We start from the raw sequence: 14,474 nt of genomic DNA, 5'->3' as shown, positions 1-14,474 counted from the left end.
ACCCTAATCTTCTATGATCCATCACCTAGATCAGTTCCTCTGTCAGAGACTTCACAGAAACAATTGTGAAAGGATTTACTCCTTAAATTAAGATTAAATCCTCCTTAATCCCAGCGTTGGCACGACAGGGTTTCAAATGCCCTGCATTTCCCTACACCCCAGAAATCTGCACAACTCATAGCTAGGAATGATCAGAGGTTTTGTACGCACTGCCACTGGAAATGCAGATCAGTGCCTAACTTGTACAGCACAGTCTCTGATTAGGCTTGTGAGTGCCACACTTGGCTTTGTTTTGCCAGAGTCAGCTCCAAGTTATCAGACACTCAGTGTTCCATTCTCTTTCATCCAAGAGTGAAATCCATCCACCCTTGTAGTAAGCAGTTTAACAAAGATTTTAAAATCTTTTAAGGAATGATCCAGATAGCCTTTATATTTTGAAAGGGTTTTTTAATTCTTTGTCACTAGATCCTCTTCCATCCTGCTAAACAGCATGATTTTGCCATCCTGGGGCTCATCTGATACAGAGCAGCCTTCCTAGGACACAGAGTTTAATGTGAGGTTTTGCAGCTGGGTTCCACCTAGCAACAAAAAAAGTGCCAAGAAGCATTGCAAAGACTTCTTCAAGATTACAGTTATGTGGCTGGATTTCATCTGCAAAGCACAGGATAAGAGTAAAAACTGATGAGTAAAGAACTGCCTCAGCTGTTCTACTGGGGCACATGACCTCCACAGCTGCCTTTTTGAAATGCTCCAGCAATGATGTGGTTCTCAATGGGATATGCTGCCTGGTAATAGCACCTGTCCTGTCAGTGTCATCCCCTGCTCCCTCTGCACACCCAACCCTGTCAGAAATGGTCTAGATTTACTTGATCTTGCCTCCAGCCTGGGGCTGGACTTGATGACTTCTCCATGTCCCTTCCAGACCTACTTTTCTATAATTCTATGATTGTCTGCTGGGCTCCTGCAGACCAAACTCCAGTGTGGGTACAATTAATGTGTTACCAGTTATTTCACTGCTCTGTGGAGGAATCATGAGATCTCAACCACTTCTCCTCACCTCTCCTTGCTCAGTCCACCTATGGAAAGATTAGGGGGTGTTTGTCCACAACAGAACCTTAGCCATGTTTTCTCTTTCTGCCCTTGTGATCAAGACCCCAGGAGCATTCCAAGCCAGGGAATCAGCAAGCCTGGCTGGGGTCAGGTGAGGATCCTGCCACACCTAGGGGTAAAGGAGTTTGCTTAAGCTAGCCAAAGTGCTGCAACACTGCTTCTCATCACACTCAATCTGAGCTGTCATCTGCCTTGGGAAGGTGCCAGGCAGGGAGCTGGGATTTGGAGGGGCTACTGAGAGATAGGAGCTGGGGAACTGGCTTATTTATAAATGTTAGTTAAGTATTAACCTTAATTCCTTCTTTCCCCAGATCCTGTTGTTTTTTGTTCCCAATAAAGTTCCCCTCTGTTATACTGTTGTTTTTATAAAAAAGAAAAGGAGTACTAGTGGCACCTTAGAGACTAACCAATTTATTTGAGCATAAGCTTTCGTGAGCTACAGCTCACTTCATTGGATGCTCATGAAAGCTCATGCTCAAATAAATTCCTTAGTCTCTAAGGTGCCACTAGTACTTCTTTTCTTTTTGAGAATACAGACTAACACGGCTGCTACTCTGAAACCTGTTGTTTTTATGTCATTCCTGTGCTTGTGTTTATCTTATTGTCCCCTGTGTACTGGGCTTCACACAGCTTGCCAGCTAGTAGTAGTATCACTGATTTCTCAGGGGATAGCAGCCCTGTGTATCAGGCACAGTGAGCAGTCACTTTAGGTGGAGGCATCAGGTGCTAAGAAAGAGAACCCAGGACTCAACCCATGTGAGGAGAAGGGAGAAGCAAAGGTAACAGCAAGCGCCAGGGATACAAGGGAGGAAGCTTAAGCCACACATCAGGGGAGGGACTACATCTAAAAAGAACAGAAGGAGAGAGAGACCCTCTGTTTACAATGAGAAAAGTCTAGTACATTGTCCTGATTTGGTTGGTTGGTTTGTTTAGATTTTCACACAAAGAAATGAACCAATAGATCAAAAGTACGGTGCAGTGGCAGCCATCGCACAGTTATGGATGGGACTGAGATTCTTGTATAGAACTGATTTTGGCCCCCTCCAAACATCTCCTGTTAAAGGAATGTAGGCCTCAGTATTGGCAGTTGAGATCTGTGGTCAAAGTCCATTTTCACTGTCTAATTTAAAGTAAATAAGTTGGGGGGATGGGTGTCCCAATCTATAATGCCTTAAAGTACAGAGAGGTTCTCCAGAGTTTAAAATTCATTTAATATTTCATAGCTTTGTTTCACCATTTTGGATAAAATAATGACAAGGAGGAGGGTGACAAAACATCATTTCCTGGATTCACTAAGTTATGATGTAGTGCCCAGGGCTGAAGGTTAACTGACTAGTGACTGAGTGCAAAAATCACCAATATTTTAAACAGGAGCTTCAGGATGGGAGATTGGCTCTAATGAGCTAACTTTCACTCACTGCTAGGGCCAGGAAGCAGAAGGAGGCATCCAGTGAGCGGGCTTGTTCCTTCCCCAGGTTTCTTACAGTAGATTCTGGGGTTGGGGAACATCCCCCCCTGCTCTGCTGGCGTCTTCCATACACCATGCTCTCCCCAACCCATCCCAACACACTCATCTTCTAACATCACAAGATGGCGCCTGCCTGGTGAAGATATTAGGGACCTGAATCACTATTGTTCTGCACTTGTGATTTGTTTGTTTTGGCTCAGCCACTTGGGACAAGGAAGTGGCGCTCAAAACATTTTCCAGTAGGGTTGCCAGGTGTCTGGTTTTCAACTGGAACGCCCGGTCAAAAAGGGACTCTGGCAGCTCCGGTCAGCACCGCCAACCAGGCCATTAAAAGTCTGGTCAGCAGTGCTGCGGGGCTAAGGCAGGCTAGTCCCTACCTGTTGGCACTGTGCTGCATCCCGGAAGCAGCCAGCAGGTCTGGCTTCCAGGTGGCGGGGGGACACAGGGCTCCATGTGCTGCCCCGACCCTGAGCACTGGCTCTGCAGTCCCATTGGCCAGGAACCACAGCCAATTGGAGCTGGGGGGCGGTGCCTATGGGCGACAGCAGCGCACAGAGCCCCCCTGCTCCGCCACCTAGGAGCTGGACCTGCTGGCGGCTTCTGGGGCGCAGCATGGAGCCGGAACAGGCAGGGAGCATGCCTTAGCCCTGCTGTGCCACTGACTGGGAGCCACCCGAGGTAATCCCAGAGCTCCCTCCTGCACCCCAAATCCCTCATCCCTGGCCCCAAACCCCAGAACCCCCACACACCGCAACCCCTTGCCTCAACCTGCAGCCCCCTCTCACATCTGAATCCAATTGCCCCACCCCCTCAGCCTGGAGCCCCACTCCAGACCCTGCACCTCCAGCCAGAGACCTCACCCCCTTCCTGCACCGCAACTCCCTGCCCCGAGCCCCCGCCCACACCCTGAACCCCTCATTTCTGGCCCCACCTCAGAGCCCTCACCCCCTCCCACACCTCCATCCCCAGCCTAGTGAATGTGAGTGAGGGTTGGGAAGAGTGAGCCACCAAGGGAGGGGGAATTTTGGGGGGCAGGATCTTGGAGAAGGGACAGGGCTAGGGTGTTCAGTTTTGTGTGGTTAGAAAGTTGGCAACCCTATTTTCCACCCTGTCTGGAAAAATGGCTAAAGCCACTGCTGCATGTGAGCATGGCTGCCCCTCTCCCCCCCACAAGCATTAGTAATCTTGTTAGACACATCTTACCTTCTGTGCTTCCCCCACACCAGGCCTATGCCCATTTGTCTGCCCCCTGTGAACAGACTTAAGCTTATTGGGGACTGAGAAACATACTGAGGCTTGTTTGTAGCTGATGAGAACCCTACTGAAGTGTGTGTGTTTTATTTTAAAATGCAGAGGGGTTGGAGAATTGCCAAAGAATTTCTAAAGGCTTGTGGGAAGGGGGCCTCCCACCATGTAGCACCTATACATGGATGGGCGAGCCTTAGTAGAGTCCTCATCTACAGACACCCCTCAGTAGACTTCTCAACGATTTGCAGTTGGGAGCACTTGATATTTCTGAAAATCAGGCCGCAGAGATCTCAAGTTAGGCACCCAGAAATGAGGAACACACCATTAGCAGCCATCTCTGACCATGCTGGGTAAGTGACTTGCCCAGCATGACATAGGATGTTTGTGACAGAGGAAACAATAGAACCCAGGTTCCCAGAGTAACGCTGAAGCTGCCTTAGCCATGAGACCATCCTTTCACTTCCTGCTCTCCCGTGCCCCATTCACAGCACACTTCACATCTTCTGCAGGAAATAAGGCAGATGTTTTACAGGGGAGTGAAGTGGTGTGCCAGTGGCTGAGCACAGGATTCCTGAGCATGACAGAGCTGTGAAGTGAGTCTCTGCTCCACTATGCCAGCTACGGCAGAGAAGCAGAGGGGGAGCATGAGAGCTGTTACCCAAGCTCTTTTTCCAGTGTGCTTTGTCAGGCAGGAAGTGAAGTGGAAGTTTCCCGCACAAGAAATAGCTGAGATCTGGGCCATTGCATCATGGTGGTGTTCCAGGCAAGCAGAGCTACTGTGAAAACAGAATTCCTGTCCTATGGAAAATTCACATATTTCAACAAAGCAGGATGACAAGACAAAATGTTTAGATTTTTGTAGAACAAAACATTTAGAAAAGTTTCATTTTCAAATGTCAAAATGGAAAAAAAATCTCAATTTCAAATGAGATTAACTGTATTGATTTGTGAAAATGAACCAAAATAAATACGGTGTGTTTCCTTGCAACTTTTGGAAAGCTAAAAATCTTGGTTTTCCAGTTTGATTTTTGAATGTTCAGGGCTTCCCCTTCACCCCTTTGCTTGTTGTTTTTTACTTTCCCCATTTTTTCCAGTGGAAAAAGGAGTGAAAGATATGAAAAAAATGGAAGAACTCACTCTTCACGTCGCTTTACTGGTTTCCAACTGACAAAAACTGGAAAACAGTAACAAAGCAGTAGGTTTCCTCCCCCACTTTCTCATACATTGCTGATGTTTTCCAAATTTGGCCAACCGGGAAACAGAAAGTGTGGGAAATATACACACCTTTCACAAGTTTTCACTGTTTAATTTAACATTCTTCCCCCCTGTAGCCAGACAGCCAGCCCCCCCCCCCCCCTCAGACCAGCATTGCTGGAAACACAGGAGGAAGCAGGAACAGGGCACTTAACATATATTCCAGCACAGCCTTTGAAGCACAGGTGTGCTGCTACAATGTGCCTCTGGGAACAGATACGACGATTAAGCTCACAGCAGGCAGAGGCCCTGTGACAGACATGGCTCTTAGCCCCTACTAAGTAGCGTGATGCACACACACCAACATCCTAGGTGGGAAAATATTTACCCTGATAAAAGAAATGTCCAGTAGTCGAAACTTATTGTTTCTCTCCCTTGCAAGTGTAAACTACTCTTGCAAAAGCTGGCGTCACCCCGACAGACCAGCCTCAATTTGGCATAAGAAAGGAGAAAGAGAATAAAGGAGTACAGAGGTATAAGTAGGGGACCTACAGCACCATGATTTTTGAGTGCTTTTCACTATCTATCTGCTGGTCAGATAAGTGACAGCCTCCCAAGGCTTCTGCAGCTAAGAGGGTCCCTACGCCTTGTCCCTTATTCGTCTTTCCGCGGAATTGAGTGACCGATCCTGGCTTGGCACCGCTGGAATCGAGAGATGCAAGGAGGGTAAGAAGCACCCACACCTGATCTCCTATCTTTAGTGTACACATATTTTGAAAGAGAGCTCTATACTTTGTTTTCTTTCTTTGGGATTGTGGCTTCAGTTTTGTAACTTGTTTGTGTGTGTGTAACATCTCTACATTTAAATAAGTAGGCACTAGCAATTTTGTAACCACATGATTAGAATCTAGCTTAATAAATTTTGGTAACCATTTATGCATAAGCCTGACTTGTTTTCTCTGGTTTACTGTAAAGCAGCCATCACAATTAAAGAACCTCAGCCGTTTTGGCTCTAAAGCCTGGCCATTAGGTGAGAGTACTAAGAGCCTAGCGTTGAGTTGTGCCGCCTCCACGGGGCAAACTCTTGGGGCACCTGTCAGTCAATCCTGGCTGCCCGCTGCGAAGGAGCTCTGAGCTCTAGCAGTTAAAGTCACGGGTGTGGAGAGGCTCTTAGTGCTGCCATTGGGGCACCTGTCAGTCAGTATTGACTGCCCGCTGCGAAGGAGCTCTGAGCTCTAGCAGTTAAAGTCACGGGTGGTTAGGACCTTGGGGCATCCGTCAGCCTAGCCCGGGCTGCCCGCCGCGAAGGGACAGTGCTCCCTAGCGGTTAAAGTCACGGATGGTATAAACGGGCATAGCTGGCACCTCACCAAACATCCTTGGCCGTCGGCTAACAGAAATTGGCGTCACGAACAGGATTGTGATATAGGCTGCACTACAGTAACACAATGAAACCAGTCATGATAAACACCACAGAATTCCCTGAGCTAGAGAAAAGTTTGGCCCAAGAGGGATGGGGAAATCCTCTGTGGAGCAAAGACCTGCTGGAGAAATATTGGGGAAAACCAGCAGAGATCTGGCAGCATTTCTGTAACTGGAGAACTGCCTGCAAGATGAAGAAAGGGAAAGGAAAAGGTGCTTGGCTGCTTACTAACATTTGGCAAGCTGCCTGTAAGGATTATCATAGTCTGGCAATAGAATTTAATAGGCTACAACAGGAAAGGGACACACTGCGCAAGGAATGCCAGAATTTAGATACCAGAGTAAGAACACTGAATAGGGATATGGAACATCTTCAGAAAAGATTACTTCCCTTAATTGAGAAAGAAGGGATAGAACGAAGGGAAAAGCTGGAGACTAAAACACGCAGTATCAACCGGGCTAAAGTTGAGACTGCTCTCTGGCTAGACCCTGAGGAATGGGATGGAGACATTTGGGATTCAGCAGATGAGTCCCCCTCCTCTGAGGAGGAAGGTCCCTCTGTAAAATTAAGACCAGCTATCACACATCACAAATCAGAAGAACATGAGGAAAATTTGAGTGGGGCAGAGCTGGATGAAGAAGGGGATGACAATTATCCATCCACCTCTTCAAAAACAAAGAAGGGAGGTAAAAAGGGAAAAGGGAGTAAAGCTCCAACACACTTTACCAAAATTACCACCCGCCAATATACTCCCATGGAGTTAAAAACAATCCAGGGAGATTTTGCTAAAAAGCCTGAGGAAGGTATAATAGAGTGGCTGGTCCGCCTCTGGGACACTGGGGGTGGATATATACGCCTGACAGCCCAAGAAACTGAGCGCCTTAACTTAGGTGCAGGAATATTCCTGGAACACTCAGATGGGAACACCCCTAAAACACTTTGGTCTCTGGCTTGTCAATGGGCAAGAGGAATTTACCCAGCAGACCGAGATGAACCCACAGTAATGCACTGGACCAACATAGATGAGGTAAAAACAGCTCTATTAACTGTGGCTGTCATTAGCATGCTTGGCCAAAACCCTCAAGAGTTAGCCTATGAAAGCCCATGGGAGGGTCAGGTAGATGTAGATGATCTCAGACCCCTGCTTAAGGGAGTTCCGAGTAACCACAGGGCTATGGCACTGTCCCTTAGATCAGAAGCTGCAGCACATAACAGTACCTTTCGGGCACTGCTAAACCTTCTGGTGTCATACTTTAGAGAATTCGGAGACATCAGAGCACTGACAGGCAAAGCTAAGATGCGTTCCCTTCAGGGAAACAAGGGGGCACCATCTAAAGGACATAAAAACAAGCGAGAGCCAACCCAGGAGGAAAAGGAGCTTAGAGCCAAGTTGTGGAGACAATGTCTGGCTTTAGGTTATCCCAGAGATGTGATAAATGGACTGCCCACAGAGCGGCTAAAATTATTCACCACCTTTAAAAGAGCTGACTGGGAGACAACTAATGCTACTCCCAGTGCACCTCTGCAGCTCTCTCCTCTTTCCCCACCTGCAGACACCCTGTATACTCCATTGCTGCAGCAACTGCAAGAGTTACCAGAGCAGGGAAACTAGCTTGCGGGGGTCAATCTCCTCTCCTAATAAACCAGCTTAAATCCAAAGAGGAGAAAACAACAGCAAAAGACCCCCGGATACATGTAACTGTAAATGACAAACACATTATTCCTTTCTTAATGGACACAGGGGCTCAAATGTCCATGATTAAGCGAGAAAGTTTTCAGGGCTCGCCACCTACTGGCCGAAAGCAGATACTTGTTACAGGAGTAAATGGCAGTACCATAACTTACCCATTAGTTAAGATAAAACTGGATATCCCATTGCAACCCCACCATCAGCCCCGAAAATATGAGGTGATTTTGGGCAATGCCAACATACTGGGCATGGATGTTTTAAGAGGAAAGAAGGGAAGGATTAATGGGGAAAGATGGGCTTTTGGAGTCAGTTCTGTTCCTCATGCCACCCACCTGGAAGAGGAAAGCCCTCCCCACTATTCTGTAAATTTACTTAGCAGCGCGCCTGCTCTCCCGCTCTCAACAGTAACAAACATAAAGCAGTATAATGTCCCAGCTGAGGCCATAAGCCCTGTTACTGACCTGATCAAAGATTTGGAACAGCGAGGAATTTTAATTCGTACCCACTCTCGCTTTAATTCTCCTGTGTGGCCCATCAAGAAACCAAATGGCAAATGGAGACTCACTATAGACTATAGGAAGCTAAACAGTAACACTGGACCATTAACTGCAGCAGTCCCTAGCATAACAGATATTGTAAACACCATACAAACCTGGGATAAACCCTGGCTAGCAGTATTAGATGTAAAGGACATGTTCTTCATGGTCCCTTTGCAACCAGCTGACCAGGAAAGATTTGCTTTTACTTGGAAAGGTGTACAATACACTTTTACCCGAATGCCACAAGGGTTTAAACACTCACCCACTATTTGCCATGGGGCACTGGCAAAGGTCCTAGATGACCTTATCCTGCCACCCAATGTACAAACTGTGCAATACATTGATGACATCTTAATAGGTGGGAAAACCCCAGAAGAGGTACAAGAGGCTATGAATCAAATCAAAGGAGCACTAGAAGCCCTTAATTTAGAGTTACCAGCTGAGAAATGCCAAGGTCCCTCCCAAGAGATAAAATTCTTAGGTACTGTATGGATGGGAGGTAGGAGGTCTGTGCCTAATGACACTGTGCAAGAGCTAAATCAGGCACCCTCCCCTGAAAGTAAAGATCAATTGAGACAGATTTTGGGAACCCTGGGGTTTTGGAGAAAACATGTACCTGGCTTTGCCATTATAGCCAGACCATTGTACAATTTGTTAAAGAAAAGTGCTGCCTGGGAATGGGCTCCTGCCCATGAGGAAGCCCTCAGGCAACTGATAGGGGAGATACACACCTATCAGGCTCTGGGTCCCATACATCCTGAAGCCCCATTCCATTTGTACCTAACTGTGGGAGCCACTGGAATGTCTTATGCTCTCTGGCAAGAAAGTGACACTGCTCCCAGACGACCAATTGAGTTTGGTTCCAAGTCATGGCAAGGGTCACAGGCTAACTACACGCCTTATGAGAAGGTGCTTCTGGCAGCTTACACAGCCTTGAGAGAAACTGAGGAATTAACTCAGGATAAGGACATCACAATTCACACTCCTCTTCCAATCATTAAACCTATATTGGAAGGGAAAGAGTTACCACCTGGTGTAGCACAAAAGATGACTATCCAAAGATGGGCACTTTACATACACCACAGGGTAGGTAGTGCAGACACTGCACAAAACCCCACTATGATTCAGGAATCCCTATGGAAAGTAGGAATGCCTGATGAATACCGCCTACCTCCACAGCAGTCTCCCATTAAGGATGCTGCCCCATTTGATCCTTCTAAGCCTGAGGGAGTATGGTTCACTGATGGCAGTGCCAGGCTGGTTAAAGGAAAATGGAAGGGAAAAGCTGCAGCAGTGCCTGCAGACCCCTCTGCAGCACCCCTAACTGCTGAAATTGATGGGTCAGCACAACTTGCAGAATTAGCTGCAATTAAACTGGCCTGTGAAGCAGGAGCCACCGCAGTATATACGGACTCCTATGCGGTGTGGGCAGGTGCCACTCAGTGGATCACTAACTGGAAAAATAACCACTGGGAAATAGGAGGTAAACCAGTCTGGGGACTGGAATACTGGAAGTGGTTATATCAGCATGCCCTGCAACAACCCCTGTCTATAGGACATGTCTCAGTTCATCAGAGGAATAATACCCCAGCTGCACAGTTAAACAATTTAGCCGATGCAGCTGCCCAGCTCTTTACCACACAAGTAGAATGGGAACGCTTATATTCATGGTTACATGATAATTTAGGACACACAGGAAGTGATGAGTTAGTGCGGCAAGCACATATCAGGGGGTGGCCTATCACCCACAGACAGGCTAGAGACCTGGTGCAAGCCTGCACTATTTGTGCTGAGACTAGAAAACATATAGCAGAAGGACAAAGGTTTGCCAGGCTAAGAGATGGAAAAACACTATGGGCAACCTGGCAGGTCGACTATGTCGGACCACTGCCCACTACAAGGCAGACGTGGAAATACATCTTGACTGGGGTAGAAATTGTTTCAGGGATTGGTTTTGCATATCCAACCCGACTGGCAACAGGGTTGTCCACAGCTATGGGACTAAACCGCTTAACAGCAATTGTCCCAATGCCTCAAGAAATCCAATCAGATAATGGTTCGCATTTTAAGAATAAACTTGTAAGGGAATGGACCCTTAACCATGGAGTCCAATGGACCTTCCACCTTCCATATCGACCTCAATCTAATGGCATGGTCGAGCGCTGGAATGGGTTGCTAAAGAATCACTTGAAGCCTACTGATGGCACATGGGGAGACAGACTGGACGAAGTGGTGCAGAGATTAAACAACAGACAGACTCCTACAGGAAGTCCAATCAGCAGGGGATTCTTCCCTACAGGGAAAGCTATCTCCCCTGCCAGAACACCACTGCACAGTTCCAAGTATGCTCCCGGAGACACTATTGTGATTAAACACCCAGCCCTGGGTACCTTTACCTGCGTTTTGCACGCCTATAAAGAGAAAGGTGTATGGAGTGCCTTAAATGCTGATAAAAGGCTAATAACCATTACAGAGGCTTGGATCGCATCCAAGACCGGCTGACCATGTGATTTATTGCAGGAATGGTCCCATGGTTCCGAGCAACCTGCCAGCTAACCTGTCAGCAAAATGGACCATGCAGCAGACCTGTTTGATCACTAGAGACTACTATGGACTGTTGATATATTTGCCATTACTTATAATAGCAGGTGTAATTTTTGCTTTTGGTTTTAAAATAAGTTTTTTAGCTAGAACACGACCCACCAGAGATATGTTCCTGCAAGCCCTCATGATCCTTCTGTTGGCTCCAGTCACCTTGGCAATACCAGAACATCCTCTTCGGGGAGCAATCCAAACCATCGCCTCAGCTGCTGGTGCTACAAATTGCTGGATGTGCACCTTGCTAGATTCAACCAATGGACTGGGACTTGAATTTGTACCACTCAGCCTAAATGATTGGTGGAACAAAAGCGACATCTTTCAGTGGGGACCAGCATGGTACACCAACAACCCTCACAATGACTCGGGGGAGGTGGGACAATGGCATCGCACTGTTTGGGGACAGCCTGTGGAATATGTAACGGGATCATCTAAAGAAGTATACCCTATTTGTTTTGAAACTCAGGGTGACATACAAATGGGTAGTCTAGATAAGCAGCAATGTGCCCATACAATTGTATTTGATCAGAAAAGTGGGGGTTGGACTACCTACCCACCCATGAGCGACAAAAGGACTTTAAAATGTTGGAAAGGTCCCATCAATGGCACACTTGAACATAGACCCCTTTTTAGCATACATAATGCCACAATTGTTCCCCTGAATATGAGTAGATACCCTGAAAGCAGAGATTGGTATGACCAATCACTGTTCTTTATTCCCAGTTCCGGACACATTTATAACCCATTGCTAATCAAATCTATTAACTCCTTATTAGATCAGTGTAATGAAAATGGACTTTTTCGCTCAGATCAAATTTTAGAAGATTTGTTAATAGTTTTGCTCTGTACTAACATTAAGATGGGATATTGTGTTCCATATCACCAACCCATACCTAAACCTGAGGGGGGCAGGTGGCACAGAGGACCTTATTCACCTATTCTTAGTAAAGAACCTGGCTTGTTCTTTATTTGTGGGGACAAGGCATATAAATATCTACCTGTAGGTTGGACTGGAAGGTGTTCACTGGGACATGCAGTACCCGAGGGACTAACGGTACACCCTCATGTTAATGCCCCCAGAATAACAAATCTGGGAAGTTTTATACATCGGTCCAAACGAAAGTTCACCTATAACCCCCTGATTGAACGGCCCTCTGGTTTTCACCGATTTACACGTGCACTTATACCTTGGTTAGGTATAACTGAGCTCGAGATGGCAATAGCAAACGTTTCTGGACAATTGGAAATTGCTCTGAATCATACTGCTGATGCATTAGGGCTTTTAAATGAACAACTTCAGTCTGTGGCCCGATATGCTCTGCAGAACAGAATAGCACTGGACGCTACCCTAGTCCAGCAAGGAGGAGTGTGTGCTGTCATCAACCAATCTTGTTGTTTTTATGTAAATCATTCAGGGCAAATAGAGCAAGATGTGGTTGCTATTAAAGGTGCAGTTAAAATTTTACATGCAGTGGCTGAGAATGGACAAACCTCATGGATGCAATGGTTAGCTCAACACTTGGGATTTTCCCTCTCCCCGTTTTTACATTCGGTTGTAAATACTGTTTTAACCATTTTAATTATTGTAATTGTTTTTTGTGTAACTTTATGTATTATGAAGCGTTTGATTCAAACTGCTCTTTCCTCCACGCAAATCAGATACCTAGAGCTAAAAAGGGATCCTAACCAATTCCGCGAACCCTCATCCTCTAATTTGGTTGTTGGGTATTTCTAGATTTCCCCAAGGAGGGCAAGAGGTGCTGGCATCACCGCCACCTTGCAATCTGGGATGTAGTGTGGTGCATCAGGGGGTGGAATGTAGCCAGACAGCCAGCCCCCCCCCCCTCAGACCAGCATTGCTGGAAACACAGGAGGAAGCCGGAACAGGGCACTTAACATATATTCCAGCACAGCCTTTGAAGCACAGGTGTGCTGCTACAATGTGCCTCTGGGAACAGATACGACGATTAAGCTCACAGCAGGCAGAGGCCCTGTGACAGACATGGCTCTTAGCCCCTACTAAGTAGCGTGATGCACACACACCAACATCCTAGGTGGGAAAATATTTACCCTGATAAAAGAAATGTCCAGTAGTCGAAACTTATTGTTTCTCTCCCTTGCAAGTGTAAACTACTCTTGCAAAAGCTGGCGTCACCCCGACAGACCAGCCTCAATTTGGCATAAGAAAGGAGAAAGAGAATAAAGGAGTACAGAGGTATAAGTAGGGGACCTACAGCACCATGATTTTTGAGTGCTTTTCACTATCTATCTGCTGGTCAGATAAGTGACAGCCTCCCAAGGCTTCTGCAGCTAAGAGGGTCCCTACGCCTTGTCCCTTATTCGTCTTTCCGCGGAATTGAGTGACCAATCCTGGCTTGGCACCGCTGGAATCGAGAGATGCAAGGAGGGTAAGAAGCACCCACACCTGATCTCCTACCTTTAGTGTACACATATTTTGAAAGAGAGCTCTATACTTTGTTTTCTTTCTTTGGGATTGTGGCTTCAGTTTTGTAACTTGTTTGTGTGTGTGTAACATCTCTACATTTAAATAAGTAGGCACTAGCAATTTTGTAACCACATGATTAGAATCTAGCTTAATAAATTTTGGTAACCATTTATGCATAAGCCTGACTTGTTTTCTCTGGTTTACTGTAAAGCAGCCATCACAATTAAAGAACCTCAGCCGTTTTGGCTCTAAAGCCTGGCCATTAGGTGAGAGTACTAAGAGCCTAGCGTTGAGTTGTGCCGCCTCCACGGGGCAAACTCTTGGGGCACCTGTCAGTCAATCCTGGCTGCCCGCTGCGAAGGAGCTCTGAGCTCTAGCAGTTAAAGTCACGGGTGTGGAGAGGCTCTTAGTGCTGCCATTGGGGCACCTGTCAGTCAGTATTGACTGCCCGCTGCGAAGGAGCTCTGAGCTCTAGCAGTTAAAGTCACGGGTGGTTAGGACCTTGGGGCATCCGTCAGCCTAGCCCGGGCTGCCCGCCGCGAAGGGACAGTGCTCCCTAGCGGTTAAAGTCACGGATGGTATAAACGGGCATAGCTGGCACCTCACCAAACATCCTTGGCCGTCGGCTAACAACCGGGAAACAGAAAGTGTGGGAAATATACACACCTTTCACAAGTTTTCACTGTTTAATTTAACATTCTTCCCCCCCCCCACACACACACACTTTCTCACACTCTGTTTTCCAGCATCTAGTACAT

At 46.8% G+C, this 14,474-nt stretch overlaps 1 long non-coding RNA gene across 1 annotated transcript; it reads left to right on the top strand.

Annotated features, from left to right (window-relative positions):
- The first annotated feature begins 5,158 nt into the window (after positions 1 to 5,158).
- Positions 5,159 to 13,895, top strand: LOC125634370 (uncharacterized). The gene is made up of 2 exons (XR_012665100.1): positions 5,159 to 5,746; positions 11,193 to 13,895. It is a non-coding gene; the product is annotated as an uncharacterized LOC125634370 (long non-coding RNA).
- The last annotated feature ends 579 nt before the right edge of the window (positions 13,896 to 14,474 follow it).

The sequence above is a fragment of the Caretta caretta genome, chromosome 1 (assembly GCF_965140235.1).
Source record: "Caretta caretta isolate rCarCar2 chromosome 1, rCarCar1.hap1, whole genome shotgun sequence".
NCBI classification, from domain to species: domain Eukaryota; kingdom Metazoa; phylum Chordata; order Testudines; family Cheloniidae; genus Caretta; species Caretta caretta.
The sequence above is the reverse complement of the archived record's forward strand: the minus strand, read 5'-3'. Positions and strand labels throughout refer to the sequence as shown.